This window comes from Alligator mississippiensis, chromosome 2 (genome assembly GCF_030867095.1).
Source record: "Alligator mississippiensis isolate rAllMis1 chromosome 2, rAllMis1, whole genome shotgun sequence".
NCBI classification, from domain to species: Eukaryota; Metazoa; Chordata; order Crocodylia; family Alligatoridae; genus Alligator; species Alligator mississippiensis.
In genome coordinates, this window is record NC_081825.1 from 51,893,636 (window position 1) to 51,906,168 (window position 12,533).

Genomic DNA, 12,533 nt, shown 5'->3' on the forward strand with positions numbered 1-12,533 from the left:
GGCTGAGACTGAAGAGACACTGCTATTCAGAAGACAGTAATCTAGCAAGCATGAGGCAGATGCTCACCTACAGTGGGATCCACACTGACTCATGAGTTGTTGGGTTTTTTCAGAATATTATATTTTTACAGGTGGTTAGCATTTACTCTCCCCTGTCTCGCTCCCTGACTTGCCTTCTAAAGAAAACATTTAATTTACTAGAGTTAGTGTTTGTAGGCCCTGAAGATCAAGTGAGACTCCAAAGCATATACTTAATTTCATTCAGTACAGGAGCTCTAACTCCCATCTTGCAACAAGCTCCATATGGCGAAACCCCTGAACAGGATTCAAGTCATAGGTTTGACTATTTTAATTTTCATTCACATCACAGCATTCCATCAAGTTATGGATACAGCAAAAAAACAATTCTAAACGCAGAACTAACATACAGGAGATCCCAGCTATAGTAACTTCCATAGCTGGGTAGTTACTGGAGCAAATGATAAAAACTGTCAATCTGTAGATATCCAGAGGATAAAGAGGTGATTGGTACCACCCAACATGCAGCTGTTAAGAACAAATCATACCAAGCCAACCACCTTGTTTTCTTTGACAGGGTAACTAGCTGAGTGGATAAGGGGAATGTGGCCGATATAATATACCTGGACACTGGTAAGGCCTTTAATATGGTCTCATATGGCATTCTCAGAAGTAAGTTACAGAAACATAGGCTAGACAAAATTACCATTAGTTTCATAGTTGGTAGGGTCGGAAGGGACCTGAGTAGATCATCAAGTACAACCCCTGCCATGGGCAGGAAAGAGTACTGGGATCAAATGACCCTGGCAAGGTGATCGTCTAGCCTCCTTCTGAAGACCCCCAGGGTAGGAGCAAGCACCACTTCCCTTGGAAGTTGGTTCCAGATCCTAGCAGCCCCGACTGTGAAGTAGTGCCTCCTGATGTCTAGCCTGAACCTACTCTCGATCAACTTGTGGCCGTTATTCCTAGTTACCCTAGGTAATACACAGGGGAACAGGGCCTCTCCCATTCCCCTGCTGGTCTCCCCTGCTAAGTTTATAGACAGGCACCAGAACCCCTCTCAATCTTCCCTTGTGAAGGCTGAACGGCTTCAGGTCCTGTAGGCTCTCCTCGCAGGGCCTGCCCTGCTGACCCCTGACCATGCGAGTGGCCTTCCTCTGGACCTTCTAGAGTTTCATTGCAAAAGTTATAATAGTGCGCATATTATGAAGAAATATGCTAGCGTGTACTATTACAGTTCCAAAAGATACCTTAACTCTCTTTATCTAAAACTGGTTCACAAGAAAAGAGGGAAGTTTATATTTATGCAGGACACATTACAACTGAATTGATGCAGTTATTCAGACTTGAGCCCTGATGAATGTATACTATACCACCATGCTGTTTTCTCAATTTATCACATTTTCTCAATGTAGCACAGTGGTTTTTGTATCATAACTATTATCTAGCAGTAGGAACATTTGTGTATCTATCTAAATAGATCTATATAGATAGATAGATACAGATACATATCTATATATAGTGTATATTACACCCCCCCAAACATTACACACACACACACACACACACACACGTTTCATTCTTTGTAAAGCATTTAGGTCCAAGATGGAAAAATACCTGTTTCACTTTAAGGCATAAAATACATTCACAAATAGAGACAATTAGGTTGATACATGATTGGTTTAATAACCACAAAGAAAGAGCAACTATTAATGGATCAATGACAGACTGGCAAGAGCTCTCAACTAAGATTCCATAGGGGTTTTTTCTGAGTCCAGTGTTGTTTAACATCATATTAATGACTTGGATGCAAAAATACAGAGTATACAGATCAAATCTGCAGACAGCACACAACTTTGTAGGAGAGGATTAAAATAAAAATGGATCTTGATAAATTGGAGGGGGGAGCTTGAATTAGAGTGGCTCTGACTGCCGCTTTAAAGCTCCCAGAGTATCACATGCATTAATGTACCCACTGAACGAGCTTTAGTTAAAGCACCCCTGCTACCATTTTTTACTATGGGAATGCTGAAGCACATCACGCTGGAGTCTGGTGGAGTATGATAATTACCATACTCTAGTAGACTCGATTAATCGAGTCTGCTCAAAGCGCTGTAATTATGGCACGTCAGAGTAGCCTCAATGTACATGTATAGGCACCCATATAAACTAACTAGTTCAAAGAGGCATGATCTTTTGTAGGCCATAACTTACCAGGAGCCAATGAAGTAGTTAGGTTTTTGTTTACAAAAGCTCATGCATCTCCAATTTAGTTAATCTATAAGGTGCAAGCCTACCTTGCCTTCTGCTTGACTTTGGACTAACACAGCTAATTACCTCTCTGCTCAAGGCAATGGATTTTAAACTGCAGAAAAGTATATTTAGATTAAATCCCAGGAACAGCTTCCTAGCCATGAAAATAGTAGTCCAGTTGAACTTCCTGCCAAAGGTAGCTTTTTCAAGAAGTCTTCATTTAGTAATAGCACATCCCTCTTTCATGCAGGAGGCTGAACTAGATGACACTCTTGGCTTTATCCCAACCCTGACAGGCTTGTTAAAAGTATTTTATATGCTACACTAAGATCTGGTCTTGCTACTGTTCATCTCTCTCTTTCAATTATTGGAAGTGAAGTGGATTTTTTCAGATACTTTTTTTTAAATGTACAGCAAAAAAATGTATAAGCAAAACAATTAAAATTTATGTAACACAGGGCATTTGACAAATCTACGAAACAGTACAAGCACTATAGTACAGTTTGTAGAACTGTATTATAATGAACAAGATAGCAAAAACAAGACTACAACCAAAATACCACAGAAAGAACAAAGTGTTTTTGTTTATTTTAGCTATTCTTTCTACCTAGCTCTAAGTGACTTTTGTTATGAAAATAAACAACGAAGCTCAACAGTTAATAATTGATGCATAGAGACATTTTACAAAATTATTTTCATTTCTTTAGAAAGAAATTAGAGCAAAGAGGATTCTTCCAGGTTTGGAAAATGAATGGCCTCATCTAGTTGGCAAGTAGCATTTAAAACCAGGGCATTAATTAAATTTGCAACAGATTTTAAATTGGCACTTATTTATTCATGTATGCATATGATTTATATGCTGTCCTTCCCAACAATGGCTTGGAATGGCTTACCGTAAGAGAATAAGATTAACTTATAAAACAGAAGAATGAACAAAACAATTTCACAGGTAACTACAATATCAACATCAACACAGAATCCCCTTAAACAACAGCAAGGCCTTGCTCCATTTGGTAAATGCATGCCTAGACAGGAAGGTCTTACATCACTTCTGAAAGACACTTCAGCTCTCGCAGGCCTCAAGAGGGAGAGAAAACTCCAGAGCTGAGGAGCAATTGCTAAGAAAAACCTCCCCCATGGTTTTGCCAAGTGGACTTGGTGTGTTGATGGTATTTGCATGAGGTTCCTCTCTGATGACATTTGGGATCATAATGGGGCATAAAAAAGGATCTGAGGGGCTTGGAGCATTTCTATTTTCACAGGCCTGCATTTTGCATATTGGCATCTATTCTACCCAGGACAGCACACAAACACCAAGAGATTCTCCTTATGCCTGAAAAGGAGTGTTTGTGCCCGAAACCTTGCAAAGAACAAATTTTCCAACTATTTAGTTGGTCTAATAAATTATATCACATCTACCCAAAAAACCCTGTCTACATTATATGTTGGTAATGCTGGTTCTCTTTTTTTAAGCAAAATCATTGCATAAATACAACCCCTAGGATGGATACAATTGTATCTAGAGGTGCACAGACATATCAGTCACATATTGGATCAGCACCAATAACAGGAAAATTAACATAATTGGTAATAGGCTTTTTTGGCCAATAATGTCATCAATAAATGCCACATGGCACAGCATCCACGCAGCCAGGAATGCAACCTGGAGAGCAGCATCCTGCCAGTAAGTCTGTGTTGGGGAAGAAGCATGGGGGAGAGAAGAGGTATGGGGGGACAGATTGAGGCCCCCCTGGTGAGGGAGGGAGTGGGGCAAGGGCAATGCCCATCCAGGGCAGTGAATGTGACCCCAGGGCAAGGTGTGGGGCAGAGCTGCAGGAGGCTTGTCCAGGGGGTGCAAGAGGATGAGCAGCTGCCTACCACTGCATGTACCCCTAGGGGATGCATGGGAGGCACGTGCCCCCTGGATTTGTGCACAAGGCAAGGGTGGGCTTCCCACTGAGCTTGGGGCCAGGGGCTATGCCAGCCTCTTCCCAGTGGGGAGGCTGGGCCGGGGCTGCACTTGGGGCAGGGAGGGCTTAGCTGCATGGGGTGGGTGGCGGTGGCACTGGGAGGGGCGGCAATTTTGGGATGGTGATATCCCACAAAATCTCCCCTAGCACTGCCCCTGCTCGCGGCACTTGCTCTGCTGCCTTTCCCTTGGGAACCCCGCACTGGCCCCATGTCCCCTGCCCCCCCTGCAGCATGGGGCTCCTAAGGAAAAGAAAGCAGAGTGAGTGCCCCAAGCAGGGGTGGCACTGCAAGGAGGTGTGGGGGGCTATGGCTACCCCAAAAGTACCTGAAGCCCCCCCACAGCCCCTCTCTCAGGGCTGTTGCCATCCACCCTGCACAGCTGAGCCCACTCTGCCCACACCCACCCCAAGCGCAGCCCCAGTCCACCCCCACACTAGGAAAAGGCTGGCACAGTCCCCAGCCCCAAGCCCACAGTGGGCAGCCCACCCCTGCCCCATGCACAAATCCAGGGGGCACATGCACCCCATGCCTCCCCTAGGGTGCACGTAGTGGTGAGGAGTGCTCCCCCCCACCCCACCCAGATGAGTCACCTGCAGCTCTGCCCCACGCCCTGCTCTGGGGTCGTGTTCACTGCTCTGGCTAGGCAATGCCCCTGCCCTACTCCCTCCCTCACCGTGGGGGCCTTAATCTGCCCCCCCCATGCCTCTTCCCTCCCCCACACCCCTTCCTCCCCAGTCTCACCAGCTGGGTGCTGCTCTCCAGGTTGTCAGGCTGCATCCCTGTAAATCAGGTATCGGGTTAGTATCCGCCGATATGGCTGGTTAATCATCAGCTATCAGTATCAGCCAAGAAAATCTTTATTGGTACACCCCTAATTATGTCAATATAAAAATCCCTGATATAAGTATTGATTTTCCCGTACAGGGAAGGGAATAAGCTATACCAACCAATACAACAGTAGAAGTTGTTCTTACACAGAAATTGATATGAAGCACCTTTAAGTGTGTGTCACCAACGTAAGTGAGTCAAAATAAGAGTCTGGCTGCCCTGATGTATTTTCTTTTCCCACACAGAAACAACAATCCTGTAAGACTGCACCTTTACACAGCATAATTGCATCTAAATAAGGTGGTACTGCTCCTTTAACTGTATCGGTGGCAATGAAGTGATACAATTTGTGAGAGTAAGCAAGTCCTTATAATCAGAGCTGTCCTCCTGAAGTTCTGAATGAGGCATGCAAGTTTTGCTGCTTTCATGAAAAAGCATTAGTGCAAATGAGTACCCCAAATCTATTTCCATTCACTTCTCTCTGTATGGAAGGATCAAAACTCTCAAATTCCTTGAAGATGGAAAAATACAAATGAACATATATAGCTAATAGATTACTTACTTCCCCAGCTCCTCAGTGTGCCAACGTATGAAATGCCAGCTTCTTCAGTCCTTGCCACCAACACCAGTAGTGCTCACCCCCAGAGGTCACACACTAAAGAAAGAAATCTGTGCAAGGAAAGAAAAAAAAAGGTCAGAGATATACTGCATTAACACAGGTGTCCAAAAGTTCCAACAAACCAGTCAGCAGAGAAGAAAATAAAAACTGCTAAAGACTAGTCTTCTAACATAAGATTTGGCAGGGAAGCTCAAGTCAGTGACTTCCACTGGAGTCAGAATAACACAAAAAGTTGTCTGAGAGACACTAGAGCAAAAGTTCCGAAACTGTGGTGCACGTACCACCAGTGGTACGCAGATGACCTGGAAGTGGTACGCGGAAGGCCAGGGGGAGGGGCCACACATCCAGAGCCCAACAGCAGCCCACTGCACACATCCAGGAACACAGCACCACGTGTGGAGCTGCACCCAGAAAGTAAGTGTGTTGGGGAGGGTAGAAGGGAAGAGGAAAATCAAGGCCCCTGTGGTGAGGGAGGTAAGGGGGTACAGGCAGGGCAGGTAGTGGGGCGGTCAGAGCCTGGGCAGCTCACCCAGGGGAGGGGGGGGCTCCCAACCATTGCGAGCATCCAGGGCAAGGTATGTGGGGCACATGCCTCCTGGATCTGTGAGTGGGGCAGAGGAGGGCTGCCACTGCACGTTGGGCTCTAAACCACGCTACCGCTGTCCTGGGAGCCTCAAGAAACGTCATGTGCCTGCCATATGCTGGCTACACTGCATACTCTGCCCACCCAGCAGCAACAGGCACATGGCGTCCTATGTGGTTCCAGAGGCATTTGTAGCACGGTGCAGAGCACAGCAGCAGCCCGCTGCTCCCAGGGATTTTCTCCCCTCAGGCTGGCTCGCCCCATCCTCACGGGAGGGCTGACACAAAGGTGGCCTGGGCCTTTCCAGGGATGTAGGGGGACTCCCCCCGCTGGATGCACCCTGGGGGCTCCTGGACCTGTGTGCAGGGCAGAGGCAGGCTGCCCGCTGGGCTCTGCACCATGCTGCTGCTGGCTCTGAACCTGCACAGGATCCCATGTGCCTGCCACTGCCATGCAGGCCCAGGTCACCCCGGGAAGGGCCTGGGTGGCGGGAGTGGCCACTTCCTTCTGTGCTGGCTCTGTGAGGGGACACCACCTGACCGAGGCAGGGTGCTGGGCTCAAGGGGGCTTTCAGGTCTGGGCTCAGCCTCACTGTGCACCATCATATCAGTACATCATATCAGTCCAGGATTGTGATATGAATTTTCTTTTCTCAAGCAAATAAAGTTATGGTGAGGCTTTTACGTAACTAAAAATACATTGGACTCTTAACTATTAACACAGATGCAGAAAGTAGGGTTCTTCCCTGTTACATGTACACACCAACCAAATAATCTGTATCAAGTAGATCTGTCGCTATTTTAGGATGAAGTTACACATTACACTTAGATCACACTAAGGGACACATACAACATGAGCATCAACATGTTAAAGCTCATTAACTCATACTAAGTGCCCTCTGAGCATTTCAAAGTTACACTACTAGAGGAAGAGATTAATTCTGGGCCCTACTACCCAGCTATTGTTATGGTAACTTCAGTCTGCTCCACAGAGATAAAACAAGCAATTTGTTGTTCTTCAGCATCCCAGGATGCACCATCCCAGCCCCAGCAGGGATAGAGCCCAGCTGTCCTGGCTCCTAGCCATGTCCCTGGTCGCCAGCCCTCTAGTGACAAATCAGAGCTGTGCAGACTAGAAACAGTATTAACCCTCAATGTGCGACTGCTCAAAGCACGTTTCAACTATAACACCACTTATTTTCCACAAATTTAGTAAGGTCTAAGCGTAACATGTACCTGCACCAACACAGTATCATTTTTCATTTAAATTTATTCCCTCCAACCTTGTCATCTGGGATTTAATTAAACTAAGCTGAGGACCTGGATCTTATGTCCTGTTTAAAAGTACCTCAAGCAAGAACATTCTGTTTTTGCTTAGCAAAATCAGAATAAAACAAAACCAAAGCATTGCCTCTCAATTAAAAAAAAAAAATTTTTTTTAAGCTTAAATTATCTTCTCTATCTTAGACTAGCTACAGATATTCAGTTCCTACCAGGAGAGTCACCATTCCCCCAGCAGAAATGAAAAGCGTACAAATATACAGGCTTTGTCTCCTAAAACAAAATGCCTGGTTTGGGAGAAAAATATCCTGGCCACAACCAGGGTTAAATTGTTTCTGGAAGTTTCTCCCATGAGACAGTCTCTATGCACTTTCCCATGACTTAGTGGAGCCAGGTAAAAGCTTCCTGCCTTCCTGAGACCAGTGTCACCCCACTCTTGATGCATGGGGGGCAGCTATTCCCTCCCCTGCTTGTAGACCAGGGAGGTGTGAGTATCAACAGACACCACCCCTGCCTCTTCCCCAAATCAGGCAATTCCCAGTTTTGGAAAGATGCAAGGGGCCTGGTGGCTCCCACCAGTTTCCCTTTGCCATCCCTGCTGTCTAGCCAAGCAGTGGGGCAATGATTTAAAAGCCAGAGGCTGGTAGCAGGCCTCCAAGAATGTCTCCCCAATCCAGCTCCCACTGGCATCCTCTTTCCGCCCCACTGCTTAGCTGGGTAGTGGAGCAGCAAGGAGTCCAACAAGACTGGGGAAAGCCTCTGCATGCCTGGCTACCAGCCCCTCCAGCTTTTAAATCACCACCATGCCACTCATCGGAGTGGAGCAGGGCCAGAGGAACCTGAAGGGACTGGGAACTGGACCTATGAATGCATTCTCCTGCTGGCTCCCAGTTCCTCTACTGTGCCCTTGTCACAAGGTACCTCAAGTCTTGCCCCAGTGGCTAAGTGCCTCCCCTTGCCCTAGAAGTGCAAGGAACAGAGCCGTTCTCCTGCAGGCAAGAACTAGGAGAGTTTCCAACAGGGAAGAATGTCCTCCTCCTGGCAATCAGCTGACTGGCAGGATAGGGGTGGGCATGCTCTGAGGGTGGGAACACCACTTCCTGGCTGTCTGTGGCAGCTGATGCTTTTCAGCAGCTACCACCTAACTTGATAGCCTGTCCCTGTCCCAGGCACAGAAGAGGGCAGCCTGGAAAGCAATGGGGTACCCTAAGAGAAGGGATGGCCCAGGAAGTAGCCCTCTAATGCCCCCTGGTTGGAGAGCTTTACAGACAAGCTCCCCAGCCATGAGGCTGAAGGAACATCTGTACAGTCCAGCTCCCCAGATATTTTTCTACTGAAAGAAATTTCTTTCTGTGAAATGAATATCTGTATATAGCCTTAGAGTGTTCTTGTTCCAAGCCCACTAACTGTCAAGTGCTAAAATGCAACGTATCATTTGCAAGAGCTGACAGATAAAACAAGAACTTCTCATGAGTCATAAGAACTAAACCAGATGCAAAACAAAATGGCAATCTTCTTTTAAAAAACGGTATAATGTTTTTGAATGGCATCCGTTCATTGTTGAGTGACAGTGGATATTACAGTTATTCTACTGACTGGTGGTGCATTTCTCTTGTGGCTATAGAGACCGATGTTAGACTTGCAGGTCCTGCCACAGTGGTCACAGGTGTACATGACATTAGGGGCTACTGTACTGACAGGCCATTTCCTTCAGTTATATTTCTGTTGTAATTGGAGAAACCATTTCTCTTCATGATGTTGGACTCCATGATTGATAAGTGAGTGCCACTCTGTCCTGTCTTCTGCTAAGGCCTCCCAAAGGTTTGGGATGATTCCAAAGGCCTTCATGTCCTGCTTGCAGATGTCTTTGAAGTGCAATTTCAGGCACCCGACTCTTCTCTCCCCACCTGCAATTTGCCCATGCAGGATGTCCTTCAGGATGTGCCCATCTTCCATCCTACAGAGACAGCAAAGCCAGAGTAGGTGCCGGTGCTTGAATAGTGCAGTAATGGTTGGCAGGTTGGCTTTAGTGATGACCTCTGTGTTGGTAATTCTGTCTTGCCACTTGATGTCAAGGTTGTGTCATAAACAGTATAGGTGGAAGCTGTTCAGTTTCTTTTTTTAATATTCATATGTTGACTATGTCTCACTGCTGTACATAAGAACACTGAGGATTGCAGGTGTTGTACACAAGCAGCTTAGTTTTGATTACGACTTCTGTATTATTCCAGACTTGTTTGGACAGCTTAGTGAAAGTGGTAGAAGCCTTTCCCATGCACACATTTAACTCTTCATCAAGTGATAAGTTGCCACTCACTGTAGATCCAAGGTAGCACAACTTGTTCACTGCCTCGAGAGGTGTGTTGTCAAGGTTGATAGGTGCTGACTGGTGAACCACCTGTCCTAGGACCACAGTCTTCTTAAGGCTGATGGTCAGGGCAAACATCCTGCAAGCATAGGCCCAGCAATTCATGAGTATTTGTAGCTGGCCTTCTTCATGGGCAAGTCCAGTATTATCATGAAAAAGGAGCATTTTTCTTGCAGTTGGCAAAAGGAGAATATCATGTCTACTGTTGATCTCTGTGCTTTGAATCCACACCGTGATTCCCGGTAGATGTGGTCAGCAAGTTACTGCAAGTGTTTCAGAATGACTATGGAAAAACCCTTGCCTGTGATGCTGAGGAGAGAGATGTCCCTATAGTTTTTGCAGTCATCCTTGTCTCCTTTGTTCTTGTAGAGAGTGATGATGCTAGCATCATGCATGTCCTGGGGTACCAGCTTGACATCTGCTTGTTCTTATCCGTGATTTTTACTTTGCTGTGTCGAGACATGAGGGGTCTTTAGTAACAACTGGGCCAAAGGCTTTCTTAGGCCATCATACATGACTCGCAGGTTTCTTGTGTCTGAGGTAAACTGCATCGCTTGACATAAATCAGTCCAGCACAGGTTTGTGCAGCAACTGGCTGTTTTCTGTACCACTGTCCTGGTATGCTTCAGTTTAGCCTTGGAACTTTCTGCTGGATTCAGGTAGGCTGTGTTCTTGGCCTCAACAAGTGGCAACATATCTTCAAACCAATCTTATTTGATTATTTTTTCCCCCAAATACTTCTGTGGCTGTTTCCTGGATGACTGTTCTTAGTCCATTCCAAGTTCCTTCAGCACTTGCAGTTGTTGCTTTCATAGACATAGCTAAATCAAAGGTCCTTTGAAAGTCAAGGTACTTGCTTTATACTTTTGTACTATGGATGTTAATTTGTGGCCGACTCTTGTGCTTGGCTCTATGCGGCTGCTTTGGTATCACTTTCACTTTGCTGACAATAAGACAGTCTCTGTCATAATCTGCACTATGATAAGTGTGGGTGTGCAGCTCATTGGCCAGGTCTTCCCTTCTGGTGATCATGAGGTCTAATTGATGCCAGTGGCCAGAGCACAGGTCTCCATGATACTCTTTGACACTCTTTGCCTGCAAAGTAGGTGTTAGTGACGTACAGATGGTTAAAAGGTGCAGAGTTCGAGAAGACAGCCATTTTCATTTATTTTACTGATGCCATGATGTCCCACGCAGGTTGGCCAAGAGTCATGATCTATGCCTACTCGAGCAGTTGCAGGTAGTACTGCCTACTGTCATAACAGCAGCAGACTTGGCCTAGTCTAACCTGACACAACAAAATTATTCAACATATCTAAATAGGCTCAGGGAAAACAAAGTCAATACCAAAGCTCCGTTTTTTTATTAGTACTTTAAAACATTTTTGTCAAATCCTTCTAGTCTAGAGAGAGAGAAACAGACATCGTTTTATAGTTTGTAGGGTCGGAAGGGACCTGAGCAGATCATCAAGTCTGACCCCCTGCCATGGCAGGAAGGGGTACTGGGGTAAAACGACCCCAGAAAGGCATTCATCTAGCCTCCTCTTAAAGACCCCCAGGGTAGGAGCCAGCACCACTTCTCTTGGAAATTGGTTCCAGATCCTAGCCACCCCGACTGTGAAGTAGCGCCTCCTGATATCTAGTGTAAATCTACACTCTGTCAGCTTGTGACCGTTATTTCTTGTCACTCCTGGGAGTGCTCGGGGGAACAGGGACTCCCCCAGTGCCTGATGGTCCCCTCTGACTAGTTTGTAAACGGCCACTAGATCCCCCCTCAGCCTTCTCTTGTGGAGGCTGAACAGGTTCAGGTCCCTTAGCATCTCCTCATAGGGCCTGCCCTGCTGCCCCCTGATCATGCGAGTGGCCCTCTTCTGGACCCTCTCCACATTGTCCACATCCCTCCTGAAGTGCGGCGCCCAGAACTGGATGCAGTACTCCAACTGCGGCCTGACCAGTGTCACAGAGGGGGAGGATCACCTCCTTGGACCTGCTTGAGATGCATCTGTGGATGCATGATAAGGTGCAGCTGGCCTTCCTGACCACGTCCCCACATTATCGACCCATGTTCATTTTGGCATCAATAATGACTCCAAGATCCTTTTCTGCCTCTGCACTGATGAGAAGGGAGTTGCCCAGCCTGTAGGTATGCTGCTGGTTCTTCCTCCCCAGGTGCAGTACCTTGCACTTGTCAGTGTTGAAACCCATCCTGTTCTCATCCGCCCACCCCTCTAAGCTGTCTAGGTCTGATTGCAGACTGTCCCTCCCTTCTAGCATGCCTACTTCCCCCCACATAAACAGCTTGGTGAACTGATCTAGCAGTCTAAATTGATAGGGACAAAAATTCCATAATTAACAAGAAGATTAGTCGTCAGTATTTAAAAAAAAAAAAAATGATGTGCTAAATTATACTCCTTACAATTCTGAAATTTCAAGCTTGTAGCCAGAGACTGAAGATTTTTTTCTGCTTCTGCACTAGACTCATTTATAGGAAACAGGATGCTCAAGAGGACAATTCAACATGTGCACAGGTGTACTCAGAAGTGGCAACCTATATTATTAGACCTTCATATTTAGTCTCCAAAATTTTAATTCCATCTAAATTATAGAGAGTTCA

At 46.1% G+C, this 12,533-nt stretch overlaps 1 protein-coding gene across 8 annotated transcripts in view; it reads right to left on the reverse strand.

Annotated features, from left to right (window-relative positions):
* Window positions 1–12,533, reverse strand: part of APBB2 (amyloid beta precursor protein binding family B member 2) — a 393,847-nt gene that overhangs the window by 244,444 nt on the left and 136,870 nt on the right. For 7 of the 8 annotated variants that reach the window (XM_059721648.1, XM_059721653.1, XM_059721650.1 and 4 more), the window contains exon 2: window positions 5,633–5,739. The gene's annotated coding sequence lies outside the window, so the exon portion shown is untranslated. Of the gene's footprint in view, window positions 1–4,983; window positions 5,022–5,632; window positions 5,740–12,533 lie in introns of all 8 variants that reach the window. The other variant, XM_059721649.1, reaches the window with a different exon arrangement.